Here is a 15169-nt window from a genome sequence, read left to right as displayed (position 1 = left end):
CGGAAAACGCAGATTTCAACATGTGCGTTTTCAATGTGTCGTCGTCGCATCGTCGTCATCACATCGTCACCGACATAGAGTCAGAATTCAACAGATAAAGATTTGCAGATTTCAGCCATTAGCATTTTCAAATTTCAGCCGTCCCTTCGTCGTCCTCGTCGTCGTCAACATCGTCGGCAAGTCCAAGCATTGTAGAGATTTGTGCAATCAATAGTAGACGCTCTCGCCATAGAGAGTGGGGCCTTCGGAGGAGGGTTTGACAACATTCTGGTGTTGTATTCTCTTCTCTCTCTATCTCTCAGTCTCAGCACCTTCATTCACAATGTTCACCACTTTTGTTTGTGTCCATTGCACTCTTTCACTAAAGAAACGGAAGGCTCTCCCTTTCGTAAGTAAAAGGAACCCTTGAGCACAATTCGGAGCACTCATCTTGAGCAAAGTTCAACATTCACTTCCGCTGCACCTTACACTTTACTGCTGAAAAATGTTGAAGTATTGATGTTCTAAAGGCTGATTTGGTGCTGTCCCAAAAACGCTGATTGCTGGCTATGGAAACGTTGGATTAGCTTGTTTAAAAACGTTGATTTGCTAGCCTTGGGATTGCTGAAGTGCTGCTGATCTGGCATGAAAAACGCTGTCCAAAGGGGGGCTGGAAAGCGCTGTTCAAGGGGCCGAAAGCGCTGTGTAGTCAAGGCTGAAAACGCAAGGGTTCTTGGGGGGTTCTTGCTTGAGAAGCTGTCCAGAGGCTTGCTGCAACAGGTGCCTATGCTCTCCTTGCTCTTTTGCTAGAAAACCTAGCGCTAGCTTTTCCTTATATATTATCTTAGTCAAGTTGCCCTACCCAGTTCCCAACAAAAGTCACCTAAAAATAGTAAGTGAAAAATGGCTAAAATAGGGAAAATAGTTTTTGTGCACTGGCAAATGCTTCTGATAGATTCTGGTGGTAATGCTGTTGATCATGCTGTGTGCAACCAGAGGATATGCATCTACCTTAAGTGTCTGGGCATGCACGGTCTGCGAACAGACTAACAAAAGTGCCAGGACACTTCCTAAGCTAGAGTGATTGGACTGACTGAACCCTTGTCATGAAGTAGCTTGTCCACGTACACATAGGGTTAGATGTGCACGTGACATCCCCTTCTTTTCAAAGTGAGGTACTGGTACCGAACTGTATGGCGTTGAGGGAGATCGCCAATAGGGTGTGGAATCCTGGAAAGGACTCTTTGCCGGCCCACTCTTATGCGTGGGTCATGCGATACTCGAACTTCATAAAGGTCTGCAACGCTTGCTTCTTGGGCCGCACCGAAAGCGACACAAAGTCATCCGTGGCTCCTTCAATGCTTCAACTCATAGTAACAGGGAATGGCCGTTTTCAGGTCTCCGTTCCCCGTTCCCATTCCAAGTTCCCGTTCCGAATCCCCGTTCCGTGTTTCAAACGTGAGTACCCGTAATAGGGAATGGCATTTTGTTCCGCGTTCCCGTTCCGCGTTGCCGTTCCGTTTTCCCGTTCCTGGTAACTATGCAGTTCAACTTCTTCGATAGTCATGCATCTACCTTCTTCAAGAATCTCTGAGGGTGAAAATTCCTGAAACCACTTGCAACACAAAAACATGAACATACCTATTCCATATAAAGTGACTGGAAAAATTTTAATCTTCCTAAACGACTGTGCACACAATGGAGATGAACATAGAGACGTAGTGCCAAACCGTTCATCAAACACACGCAAACAATGGGGTCGAATCTTGACTTTCTGATCTAAATCAATCAACTGTGGCAAAACACAATGGAAATGCCGATACTTGATGCTCAATCCTTCTTGTGCTCTTTCGGATACTGTTTCATGCCAAGGAAGAGACATGGAATGTGAATTCCTTGGGTGCAAACATTTCATCTTTTCATGAGTAATCCGCATACATTTGTGCTCATTCATGAGTGAATCGTGTTCAGCGTACAATATGTCATGCCTATGAAAAGGGATCACATAAGGACGGTGACTAAAATACAGGAAAGCATCACGAATGAAACACTCGAACAATGCGTGTTGATTAATCATTCGAACACATAATACTTCCTGTGGAGGTTCTTTGGACCTCAACTTGAGAGCCAAGATCGGTTCTTCGTGATTGATCGAATCTGCAATGAGGTTAGCTTCACTAGAAAAAACATCAACTAAACCATCATCCTTGGGAACAACCACATCTTTGCCCTGCAAATCATCATGTTTGTGAGTAATCACATCTTGATCATGCAAATCATCATACTCGTGAGAAATCACATCTTGATCATGCAAATCATCATGCTTATCATTATCAAGCAAATCATGTGTGTCATGCTTTGGAAAAGAAGAGATTGAGAGAGTCTCCTTTTTCTGATTCTTTGCAATCTTCGCCTGCAGATTAGAAATGAGAGATGAAGAATGAATAACTTGCTCTCCATGAATGACAAGGGGAGAGTCACTTTTGGCATTGAAAATGAATGTATTTTCCGCCCAATCAATGAGAGGGTTATGCTCACGAAACCATCGAATTCCCAAAAGCATATCACATCCTGAAAGAGGAGAGACTACAAATTTTCTGCGGAAGGACACTTGTTGAACAATGAACAAAACATCAAGGCACTCTTGCGTGATGAAAGAATCCATACCGGGAGAGAAGCCTGACACCTCGAAAGGAGATGTCTTGCGAACCTCCAAGCGGGCTCTTTCGACAAGAGAGTCACTAATCAAATCATGCATGCTACCTGGGTCAAACAATATGACAAAAAGCTGACCCTTCACATGACCATAACACTCAATGAGAGACTCATCAATGGGGGGATCATGAGAGACTTGGGTCACTCATCGTGTTCTCATTTATTGGATTGACAAAGGAAGTGGGTTCTGTGGGTTCTTTAGATTCATTAGATTCAAGCTTAGGACATGTTCTTTTTATGTCATCCTTGATGTGACAATGAAAACAACGACCTTCCTTAGAATAAATGCTTTGTTCTTCCGACATGATGTATCCTCTTAAAATTCCTTGTTCTGCCTTTTCATTTGGAGTGAGCTTAGGTTTAGCAATTGTGTTAGCTTTACCCTTAGGTTCATTTGGAGAGTTCTTTTTTGAGAGACTATTGGAAGATTGGTTAGAAGAGTTACCGTTCTTACCATTCTTACCGTTCTGAGGGTTGTGAGAAGTCTGAGAGGTTCCTTGAGAAGTCTTGTTCTCCTTAGCCTTTCCCTTATTGTGCTTCATCTCATGTGCGAGAGCAATCACTACCGCCTTGTTGAGATCGATTGGATCAAGTATCTCCACATCAAACTTGATATACTCGTCCAATTCATAAAGGAATGCCTCTTTGCGCTCCGCATCCGACTTGCGTAATTGAGTGCCGAGTTGCAAAACACGATTAGAGAAAGACATGACTGGCATACCATTTTGCTTGAGAGCGCGCCAATCGTCCTTCAATCGTGTTAGGTAATGTGGTGGCATGAACCGCGCCTTGGGCTTGTCTTGGAAGTCGTCCAATTGAAGGAAAGGGGTGCGTCTTTGTCGGCTTCCTCTAGGTGCGTGGCCAACTGTGCCTCTTGCCATGTGTGGTACCAATTAATGGCATCACCGGCAAAGTACATAGCTGCCGTCAAAACCTTCTGTCTTCTCAGTTGTCGCAAAATAAGCATTAAATTGATGCAACCAAGAATGAATAATCGTAGCATCCATCTTACCATCATACTTACTGAACGTCAACTTCTCGGTGACGGGGTTGTTGCGCCACTTGATGAACCACCAACTTCTTTGGTTGGCTCTGGTTTCGAGGTGAGAACCTGTCGGACCAATTCTTGCATGCGTTGGTCTCTCTGTACCTCACGCTCAGCCTCCAAGGCCGCTCGTCTTTCTTCAGCCGCTTCACGCGCTTGCTCACGCTCACGCTCAATAGTTGCCTTTCTTTCTTCGGCCGCTTCCTTTTTTGCGTCGGCCGCCAAGCGTGCTTACACAAGCTCACGCTCCATAGTAGCCTTTCTTTCTTTGGCTGCCAAGCGAGCTTGCTCCAAGTCGCCCTCTCTTGCTTCGGCCGCCAAGTGAGCTTGCTCCAAGTCGGCCTTTCTTGCTGCTTTTCTTTCTTTCCGTTCCTCGTCCGCCAAGCGTGCTTGTTCATGCTCGCGATCTTGTCTTTCTTGGCGTTCACGCTCCACGGCAAGGTGAGTCGCTTCTTGTGTACCATCATGTCCATCATCGACTTGACCAAAGCCTCCATAGGATTTGGTGCAATCCGTGGCGTAGATAGGGAAGAGGGAGGGTCGGAAAAACCTCCTAGTGGGGAAAATTCTTCCTCACCTTCTTCATGCCCATCACCTTCATGCAAAGTATCCATTCCGCTTCGGGTAATTCTTGAGTTCTTGAGGTTCTTGAGTCTTGAGGTTATGGAGTCTTGAGGTTCTTGACAATCGTGAGGTTCTTCTTTAGCTTGCAATCCGTGTTAAAGAAGGATCTTCTCTTCACCCGAGCTATACTCTTCCCTGCACCCCTTGGCGGCCTTGTGCTCACACCAAGGTTACTTTCTCTCACCTCACGTTGATTGGCCGGCCGCTAAGTGCACGGTCTGCTCGCAATGAGTGAGAAGCGAGCAAGGGGAGGCTGGACAAGCCCTTCTTTCTTGGGTTTCCTGTTACGCTTCAAAAACACGATTAGGAATCTCGCCCAAGAGGTCTTGGGTTACGTGCGACCGCAACAAGCAATTTTTTTTTTGCGATTCTTGTGGTTTTTTCCTTGAGTGATACAGAAAACTGCCAAAGCTCTGATACCAATGTAAGGTGCAACGGAAGTGAATGTTGAACTTTGCTTAAGATGAGTGCTCCGAACTGTGCTCAAGGTTCCTTTTACTTACGGAAGGGAGAGCCTTCCGTTCTTTAAAGAGAGAGTGCGAGTGATCACAAACAAAGTGGATAAACACTGTGAATGAAGGTGCTGAGACTCAGAGATAGAGAGAAGAATACGACACCAGGCAAGTTGTCAAACCCTCCTCCGAAGGCCCTTGTCTCGATGGCGAGAGAAGTCTATGCTATTGATTGCACGAATCTCGTACAAGATGCTGATGCAAACTTGTGAGGCTATGATGCAGTGTGTGGAGACGACGGTGACGACGGGTGCGGCGACGACGACGTATCTGCTGAAAACGCTGGTTTTTGCTGCTGTCTTTACTGCTGAAAAATGCTGAAGTATTGCTGTCCTAAACGCTGATTTGGTGCTGTCCCAAAAACGCTGATGGCTGGCTATGGAAACGTTGGATTAGCTTGTTGAAAAACGCTGATCTGCTAGCCTTGGGATCGTTGAAGTGCTGCTGATCTGGCATGAAAAACGCTGTCCAAAGGGGGGCTGGAAAACGCTGTCCAAGGGGCTGAAAGCGCTGTTTAGTCAAAGCTGAAAACGCCAGGGTTCTTGCTTGAGAAGCTGTCCAGAGGCTTGCTGCAACGGGTGCCTGTACTCTCCTTGCTCTTCTGCTAGAAAACCTAGCGCTAGCTTTTCCTTATATATTATCTTTGTCAAGTTGCCCTACCCAGTTCCCAGCAAAAGTCACTAAAAAATAACAAGTGAAAAATGGCTAAAATAGGGAAAATAGGTTTTGTGCACTGGCAAGTGCTCCTGATGGATTCTGATGGTAATGCTGATGATCATGCCGCGTGTAACCAGAGGATATGCATCTACTCTATGTACCTGGGCATGCATGGTCTGCGAACAGACTCACAAAAGTGTAGAACACTTCCTAAGCTAGAGTGACTGGATTGACTGAACCCTTGTCATGAAGTAGCTTGTCCACATACACATAGGGTTAGATGTGCACGTGACAGCTAGCAAAGACAAGCCCTAGTGTTTTGGCTCCCAGATCAGCCCGAGCAATTTTGGACTCGATCAGCCAGCGTTTGTGGTTTCCAGCCCTAGCGCTTGCTATTCCTGCAGATCAGCCCTAGCGTTTTCAGATTTCAGCCCTTGCCTCGCCGGAATCGGCTCGGATCTACACACGCTAGCCATCCTGTTGTAGCTTGGTACTTCGGCAGCCCATTCAGCCTCTTCTTGGCCATTCCCTGGCTGCATCGTGTGCTCCCATTGCTGTCCATCATTGGCATTGTCGACATCTGCGTTTTTAGCCCTGCTTTACGCGATAGATCTGCTGCGTTTTGTGTGCCAGATCTGCGTTTTTGCAGCCAGTTTTCAGACCTTCATTCCTCTCACATTGGAAGCGCAATTCAGCTCCATATCTACCCCTTGGTGGCCATCAACAATCCCACATCGAGAAGGATCCAAAGTGCATCAAATCAGCCCTGGAGGTGCCTCATCTTGAGGACTAATGCGGTGACATTCCCCATTCGAGTCAGTCGAGTCTGTACTTGAGGTATTGCATGTGTGTGCATTCCATTTACGCAATCAAAAGCAAATACCACATCGGCAACGGTGTGGGGGGGCCTTGAGAGGGTTGGTTGAGACCCCATTGAATGTCATTCTCCTCCTCTCTCTCTCTCTCTCTCTCTCTCTCTCTCTTTAGAGAAAGCAAAAGGAACCATCATTCAAGCTAAAAGCAACCTATAAGGCAAGAAAAAGAAGTAAAAGATTTGTGGAAGTGTAAAACCTAGATTTTTACCATTTCAATTCCATTGCACGTGACAAGCCCTTCATTCCTCTCACATCGAGATCAGCCCTAGATCTACCCCTTGGTGGCCATCAACAACCCCTCATGGAGACGGATCCAAAGGTGCATCAAATCGGCCCCGGAGGTGCTTCATCCTGAAGAGTTACCGCAGTGGCATTCCCCATTCGAGTCAGTAGAGTCTGCATTGAAGTATTGCATGTGTGTACAATGTACATTCCATTCATGCAATCAAAAGAAAATACCACATCGGCAACGGTGTGGGGGGCCCTTGAGAGGGTTGGTTGGGACCCCATTGGGTGTCATTCTCCTTCTCTCTCTCTCTCTCTCTCTCTCTCTCTCTCTCTCTCTCTCTTTTGTGCACATTTCTATCTCTCTCTCTCTCTTCAGGGAAATAAAAGGAAGCATCTCTCATGCTAAGTAGCAATCACTAATGCAAGGAAAGAAGTAAAGATTCATGGAAGTGTAAAGTCTAGATCTTTACCATTTCAATTCCGCTGCACCTAACAATCCGGCTACACATGGTTTCATCCCGTCTACCTACCCCCGGCTCTTGCGACCTCCCAAAGATTTCAAGGATAGCATTTCTGCTATAAAACTCTTCATTTTGTTAGGTACCAAAGATTCCAAGAATACTCTCAAGTTCCTATAACAATTTGTCATATTTAGCGGCACCAACAATGGTATTGAGGAGTGTAAACTCATTTGTTATTTTTTCTCAAGGATAGTGCCTTGCATGGTGGGTCGCACTCTTTGCAAGCCTATGATCTAAGGACATGGCAAGAATTGAAGACTGCTTTCTATTTGAAACTTCTTAGACGACACATTTGAACTGGGCCTAGTCTCTGCATTGCCCAACCTATGGATGTACCACACCGATACACTCCACATCTACAACCAAAGGTTCAAGGGCTCTGGGATGTCTATTTACGTGTCTACTTTCCAAGATTACAATTTGGCAGATCAGAGTAGGCGTCATACAATGGCTTACCTTTTCCTCCGAGGGACTCTTGTTTTAACAAAGTTGGTGGAAACATAGAGCAATTTATGTCTCATGCCCCAATTGGATACCACAAGATGAGGAGATATTTGGTTAGTGAAGATTTGGCTACTTGTGAGTGTGCGCGTGTGCGGAAGCGTGAGAGGAGAGGAGAGAGAGACAGAGAACACAAATGCCAGAGATGGTGAAGAGGGGGCGATCAGCCTCCCATGGCTACCATGAGCAGAAGACCCTGTCAATACATCAGATGATCTCTGTGTGATGAGATGTGGAAGTGGGTACCCCCTTGGCCCCATATCTAGGTGCCCAGGGGGAGGTAGGGCAAGGCCTGATAAAATCCCCACGACGCAACAGAAAAATGAAATATATGAGGGCGCCTGGACAAGTGGGCGGCCGGTCGAGAAGTGGGCAGACGAACAATGATGCAGCCTAAATGCATATGCAAAGGGTGGCCAGCCTTGAGGCACACTAGCCGTACATGCATGCCCTAGACCTGGGAAGCAGCAGAGTGGTGTAAGTCTTAACACCCCCTCTCAGCATCTGATGCTGAACAAACCGCATGAAGCTGAAGATGTGAGGCAAATGATGAAGATGTCTGCTGCGATGTCCAACAAGGACAATACTGCAACGAATTGTGCGAGTGTAGCAGCAGTCTGGGGTGTCCCACCGCCAAGAAATCTCCGTGGAAAGATGTTGTCACGAGTAGTGTAGCAAACTGCTCTACTCCGCCGATGTAGGGTGAAGATACTGCATGAAGGTCCCGAACTGAGTGTGAAAACAACTCCTTGTCGTAAAAGAAGTGCCAATAGACGTGCAAGTGTCCTGCCCAATAGGATCCGTGGTGTCTGTAGTCGAACCGTCTGGAGAAAATGAGGTAGTGCAGGAACTATCATGAGAATGACTGGAAGCCTGTCAATGCATGAACCTGTAACCCAGTGTGGCCAGGTGCCTAAGCTATGAAAAACTCCAGGAAGGCTAGATGTGGCAATTTGCGCCGTGAATAAAGGAAAGCTAGACTGAGCAGTCTGCACTGTAGAAGCTACCGTAAGTTGCAACAGTCACCGAGAGACCACACGGACCACCACTGGATGTGTCTTGTCAGTAGATAGGGTAATTCAAGATGAGGGTAAAGCCAGACTCAACAGTCTGCGCTATGAAGGGCCTCTAAGAAGAGGCGTGGTCAAACCAAGTTGTCTGCACCGTAATCATCGTGATAAGTAGGGAAGCCAGACTGAGCAGTCTGCGCTGTGAATAATCTATGAGAAGAGAAGTGGCCAGACCAAGATGTCTGCACCGTCTTGCCTGTATCTCCTGCCTCCAATCCTCCGGTGTCAACCAAAAGAGAATCCACACCAACAACGCCACCAAACCGCATCTCGGTGTGGCTTTCAATGTAAATGAGTTGGGAGTGGCCTACTGCCCAAGTTGGGGGATAAGTCTGCTATAAGGTTACCGAGGGTCAATATAAGCAACTTTGAGGGTAGCAATCCAAATGGTCAGGAGTGTAGAAGAGCAACTGCACTACCATCCAAGCCAAACTTCGGTTGACTCCGGACGTAGTCGCGGGATGCCTGATCTTCCGCATCTCGCGGGTAAACTCTCCAAGAGAGTCCAAAGCACTGAAGTCCCACTTGAGTCTGTAGATCCAAGCAATGAACCTGTCCAAGAAGAGATCCAAGATCCTCTCCCTAAGTCCATGTAGATGCTCTTGTGTAAGCAAGTGATCTGACGTGTCGAGGTCAAGTGGTAAGTGTGTAACAGACTTGGACACTCCAAGTCAAGAATCAATCACGACAGCACCAAATAACCACTTCAAACAATTCACAGATCACAATAGATTTGCACTGGCCTGGCGGAGTTCCGTGCCTAGAGATATTGGCCCCAAAGATTGGCGCCCCTTTCGGTATTTCTTTTTGTATTAATCAATCATCAAAGTACAAGAGAGCGGATAGGGTTTCACTCTCAGACTCTGCGTCCAGATGCTCTGAGAAGTGAGGCCCTCACCACTAATTTAAAGGTTACAAGGGATGCCCAAAAGCAGAGCCCCAAAAGCTTCAAATCAAAAGCAACTGCTCTCTCTCTCTCTCTCAGAGAGTCAAAACTTGAAAGCAAAAGCATTCTCTCTCTCTCTCTCTCATTGCATAGAGAAAAAGCAAGATTTGCGTCGCTCATCATTCTTAATTAAAAAAAAAAAAAAGCCTCTGCGATTTCCGGAAATTAGGGTTTTTGGCAGAAATTAGGGTTTTTGTTGTCCGCCACGTCATCACTTTGTGACATAGCCCCCTTTTGAAAGCATTGTAATCGACCGCGATTACGCCTGCAAAACCGACAAAAGCCATAAACCGTCTTAGCAGACACTGACTGTTAGTACCTACATACTAGGAACACACATCTAGCACATGTACAAAATCGACAGTCACATCACATGACATCACAGGACATCACATGACATTCAACATTCATTCGGATCTTAGACCATGATTTATCGACAATGTAGCTAGCAATCACATCTAGGTCCAATCGGGACCTCATCGATGTCCGATTGACTAACCCCTATTGCAACCATGTCTATTCAAGATTAATCAGACTAAAATGCTGCAGTCATTTCGTCTATCAGTTCTTGCACTCACAAGAAGTCAAGAACAAATCAGTATCATAATCAGGAATTCCATTTCATAAAGTCATCCAACAGAATATTGTCAGCTATCAGTATCCCTGAAGCTCAAAGAGACATCAGTGACTTTAGTATCAAAATCAAGGCATCTGTTGACAAAGGAGCAGAGTAACTCCCCTCTTGTGCATCCCACTGCACCAGATCTTCGGCCAAGCTGAATTTTTTGGTTCTGTTTGGAGTAGACTATGCTAAACCAAAACATCGAGGTAAAGTTTCACAATCCGAAGAGTATTTGCTAGGTCCTCCTCCTCCATCCACTTCGCATCAAATGCATGAAAGTTCTTGAACTAAACCAAGAACTACCTTCGGACTTACCTTTCTTAATATCCGTATGTGCCAAAATCTGTTCAGGAACAAGGGTCGCCTTGTTTTCTTCCACTGTGGGTTGCTCATCAGGCTCCCCATCATCAGGCACATCACCCTTAACAGTTTCAAGAGACTCACATGCAATGCATTGTGAATCCTCCAAGTATCTGGCAGTTTCAATCGGAAGGAGACATCATTTATCTTTTCAGTAATGTGGAAAGGTCCGTAGTATCGCATACTAAGCTTTGGAAAAAAGCCTCTCCTTCCCCTTGTTCTTTCTTAGGTGTGCCTTCTCAATATGTAAGAGCACCCAATCATCCTCCTTCAGTTTCAAGGTGCGACGATGGCGATCCGCTGCCTTTTTCTGTCCTTCTTGAGACTCCTGCAAAGTCTCGCGAACCTTGGCAAAAACCGTATCCAAATCTCGCGAATATTCATCCGCTTCAAATATCTAATCTTTCGTGCTCAGGAAGGATGGAACCTTCGCAGCACTTTCAACAATCTCACATGGCGTCTTCCCCGTCGAAGAGTGTATCGTGTTATTGTAGGCAACTTCCACCAAAGGTAAGTTCTTTTCCCATTGAGTCTTCTGATCCGAGATACAAGACTTCAATAAATCTAAAATCACTGAATTGGCAATCTCAGATTGTCCGTCAGTCTGCAAGTGGAACGATGACGAGAACTGCAACTGCGTGCCAATGTTCTCCCAAATTGCTCTCCAAAACAAACTCATAAATCTGGGGTCTCTGTCGGAGACAATCGTCTCAGACGTGCCATGTAATCGGAAAATCATCGTGATCATTCTGTGTTCTCGGGAGATCAAAAATGAAATCCATTTCAATATTTTCCCAGGGGCGGGTGGGTATGGGTAAAGGCTGTAACAATTCCTGTGCCTTATGCCTGTCAAACTTGACCTTCTGGCATACTGCGCACAAACTCTTCCACATCCTTTTTGAGTCTCGGCCAAAAGAAGTATCTCTCTACCCCCTTCATGGTGGTAGCAATGCCGCGGTGAATGGTAAAAGGTGGACAGTGGCATTCAATCATAACCTTTTCCCTCAACGGTTATGTAACGCACAACATAGTCTTTTTTATCAAGTAGCCTTCCCGAAGGGAGTATCCAACTACTGTCTCCCCATCCCCTATTCGTGTGAAAATATCTGCAAAATCTGTATCTGTGGCATACTGATCGACCATATCCTCGAAGCTCCTATGATGTATCGCGGAAATAGCCAGATCCAACGGCTTCCGAGACAAAGCATTTGCCACCACATTCTTCTGTCCCTGCTCATGGACAATCTGGAAGTGAAACTGTGACAAGATGTTCGCCCACTGCATCTGCTTTTCCGAAAGCTGCTTCTGTGACAAGAAGTAGCGCTAACTCTGATGGTCTGTAAAGACAGTAAAATCCGCTCCGAGTAGGTAATGCCGCCACTGAGTAAGAGCATAAAAAACCACCAAAAGCTCTCTCATAAATCTGTGCTGTCATCTCCGGCCTAGAGAACAATCGGCTCTCGTAAGCAATGACATGGCCTTCTTGCATCAAGACCGCACCCAGACTACGACCACAAGCATCACAATATACTTCAAATGACTTCTGCAAGTCCGGCAAAGTCAAAACAGGTTCTGTAGTCAATTTCTCTTTCAAGGTCTGAAAGGCAGTCACCTCTGTGGATCCTCACGAGAAAGGTACTCCTTTCTGTGTCAAGATATGCAAAGGGGAAGCAACCTCTGCAAACTTTCGTATGAACCGCCTGTAGTACGAACACAGTTCCAAGAAGCTTCTAACTTCATGGACATTCCTCAAATCGGGCCAATCACAGATAGTCTCTATCTTGGCCGGGTCCATTTGCACTCCTGCTGTTGACACAATGTGTCCCAAAAAGTGTATCTCTGGTAGGAAAAAATCACTTTTCTTTGCATTAATCACTAACTTGTGATCTCGTAATGCCTGAAAGACTTGAAGCAGATGATCTCTGTGTTCTGCCTCATTCTTGGAGAAAACAATGATGTCGTCAAAGAAAGTGCCAACAAATAGCGTGTACTCTTGAAACATCTTGTCCATTATCCGGTTAAATGTCGCAGGAGCATTGGTTAAGCCAAAAGGCATCACCAAAAACTCAAATAACCCAAAAGTCATCCGAAAAGCTGTCTTGTAGACATCTCCTGGGGCTATCCAAATCTGATGATATCCACTCTTCAAGTCAATGATGCTAAAGCACGAGGATCCATGTAACCTGTCGAGTATATCATCGATCCTAGGAATCGGAAATCTGTTCTTGATGGTGATTTCGTTGAGAGTGCTATAATCGATGCACATTCTCCAAGATCCGTCTTTCTTCAAAACCAACAACACTGGAGAGCAGTACGGTGAAGTACTAGGCTGGACAAGACCCTTTTCCAAGAGGTCTTTCACTGGGTTCATAATCTTTTCATTCTGTACTCGGCTCACACGGTAAGGTGGCCGGTTTGGTGGCATGCTTCCAGGTATCAGATCAATGGTTTGATCTTCAGGCCCTCTGAAAAGCAATCGGCATGAGTGTGGAGAAAAATCTTGGCGTTCTTTTGATCAGGTCAAAACATATTCAACCTTTATCCATCGTTCAGTTCTCTCCCAAAAGAATGAGTAAGAAACTGAAGTTCATCAAGTACAATCTCTAAGCCCTTCATTTATCAAAGTCACTTTCTCGGCTCGGTAGTCAACCACGGCGTAGTTCTTGTGGTACCAAGGGATCCTGAGTAGAACGTCGCGCGCGTGCCCTGAACACCCCTGTCATTGCAAACGAAGTTTGCCAATGCTCGGTGTAATGGCAACATCCCATCCGGGTGCCAGTCGAACTACCTCCGCCTGTGGCGTCAGTCTGTCGGGCGTAATTTTTAAATTGAGCCTCCAATTCCAAGTGAAAAGAAGTTGGCCTTGGCTCCTTCAAAAGAGCTTCTTGATCCTTCACTTTGCCCCAAAAAGCGGCAAAGTTTGTACTTTCATTCATTTGATTCGGTGCAAGTCCCACCCCATGTGGTACTAGTTCTGCTTTTCTATCTGTCTTTTCTGCCACGTTCCTTAGCTGCTCTCGAACTCTCAGGCCTGTCGTCGTTCTTATCATTCTGTTCTTTTTGTGCCTTTTTAGGGCACTTCGCGGAGATATGTCCATGTTCCCCGCATCCAAAGCACTTCCCCTCTCTAATGAAGCAAGCTTTCTCCTGAGGAGTAAGCTTGGGTCGTGCATCCTTCTTCTCTGGGTTGCTCTTTTTCCTTCTACTTTCATTCCTAGAAGTCTGTTCGGCTCGTTGTGTCATGGCCTCATCTGTGGGGTAGGTCAGCCTGCCAGAGTGAATGGCAAAGCACCGCTTCGCATGACTCATCAACTCCTGAATAGAAGCTGACTTCTGTTCCAAGCAGTGATCTCGGATCTCTGTAGGTAGACCCAAGGTAAACCGCTCAATTTGTTGAACGAGATCTTCTTGAATGAAGAGGCGGGTAGAAAAGAGCTCTAGAATCTTTCACGATAAGCATTGATTGTATCTTTCTTGGTCATCCGAAGATGGTTCCAAGCAGCTCGTACATCTCGTTCATATTCTTGCATCTACCAAGAAGAAATAAAAAGCTTCTTAAATTTCAGCCATTTAACTGGCGCAGTCTTGTTTAAAAGAAGCGTGGACCACCAAGTACGAGCATTCCTCTTAAAGTAAGAGGCAGCTCTCCGAATCTTGGAGTGCTCTGAATAGCGTCTTCCCGCGAAAGCCATGTCAAACTGCTGTATAAAAGACAAAGCCTTCGAAGCATCTGAGTATCCTGAAAAAGTATCAAACTTGATCGAGTGGCCACCTTCCTTAAACTCTTGGACTTTCTTGCTTTTATCTTCGAGAAAGTCATACTGGTTAGCTTTGTAAAAATTCTTCTTGTTCGCATAAAAGTTTCCGTCATCGGAATCTGAGCTGTCTGTAGACGGGTCCTTAGTAGAACTGTCAGTCTCTGGGCGAGATGTAGCCTTCTTTGCCTTTTTCTTGCCCTTTCCGAAGCTTTGTTTCTTGCTTCTCTTTTTACCTTTTCTGTCTTCTTCGCTCGAATCTGAAGAGCTAGAAGAGCTGTCAAATGAAGAAGAAGAAGAAGAAGAAGAAGAAGAAGAAGAAGAAGAAGAAGAAGAAATGGGTACTCCTTCAAATCGAACACGCTTCTTCCGTTTCTTTGCCTTGTCAAAGTCGACCGATGACCCAAATATCCCGGGAAGTCAGTTCTTTTCTTTTGCTTTTTGCCTTTCTTTTGCGCGTCAAAAAGCTGAGCAATCCGTGCATCAACCACCTCTTGTAATTCCTTATCTTTGCTCTGCCTGAGTAGGCCGAGGCGGGCCATACTCTCTGTCTGAATCTTCGTTGTGACCCAGCCCGCATCTCCAGATGCACAGGGAGTCGACTGATCCTTGCGTGAAGCCATAGGTGCCGCGGAAAAAAAATTGGGGATCGGATTTCCCGTAGAAGAGAAATCGGCCGTGCTCTGATACCACCGTAACAGACTTGGGACACTCCAAGTCAAGAATCAATCATGACAGCACCAAATAACCACTTCAAAC

General features: G+C 45.8%; 1 protein-coding gene across 1 annotated transcript in view; it reads left to right on the top strand.

Annotated features, from left to right (window-relative positions):
- The window catches only part of LOC147419191 (Transducin/WD40 repeat-like superfamily protein), a 168676-nt gene that overhangs the window by 23669 nt on the left and 129838 nt on the right, over window positions 1-15169 (top strand). The gene's annotated exons all lie outside the window — the stretch shown is intronic.

Source organism: Adiantum capillus-veneris, chromosome 29 (assembly GCF_014529385.1).
Source record: "Adiantum capillus-veneris isolate H3 chromosome 29, ASM1452938v2, whole genome shotgun sequence".
NCBI classification, from domain to species: domain Eukaryota; kingdom Viridiplantae; phylum Streptophyta; class Polypodiopsida; order Polypodiales; family Pteridaceae; genus Adiantum; species Adiantum capillus-veneris.
The sequence above is the reverse complement of the archived record's forward strand: the minus strand, read 5'-3'. Positions and strand labels throughout refer to the sequence as shown.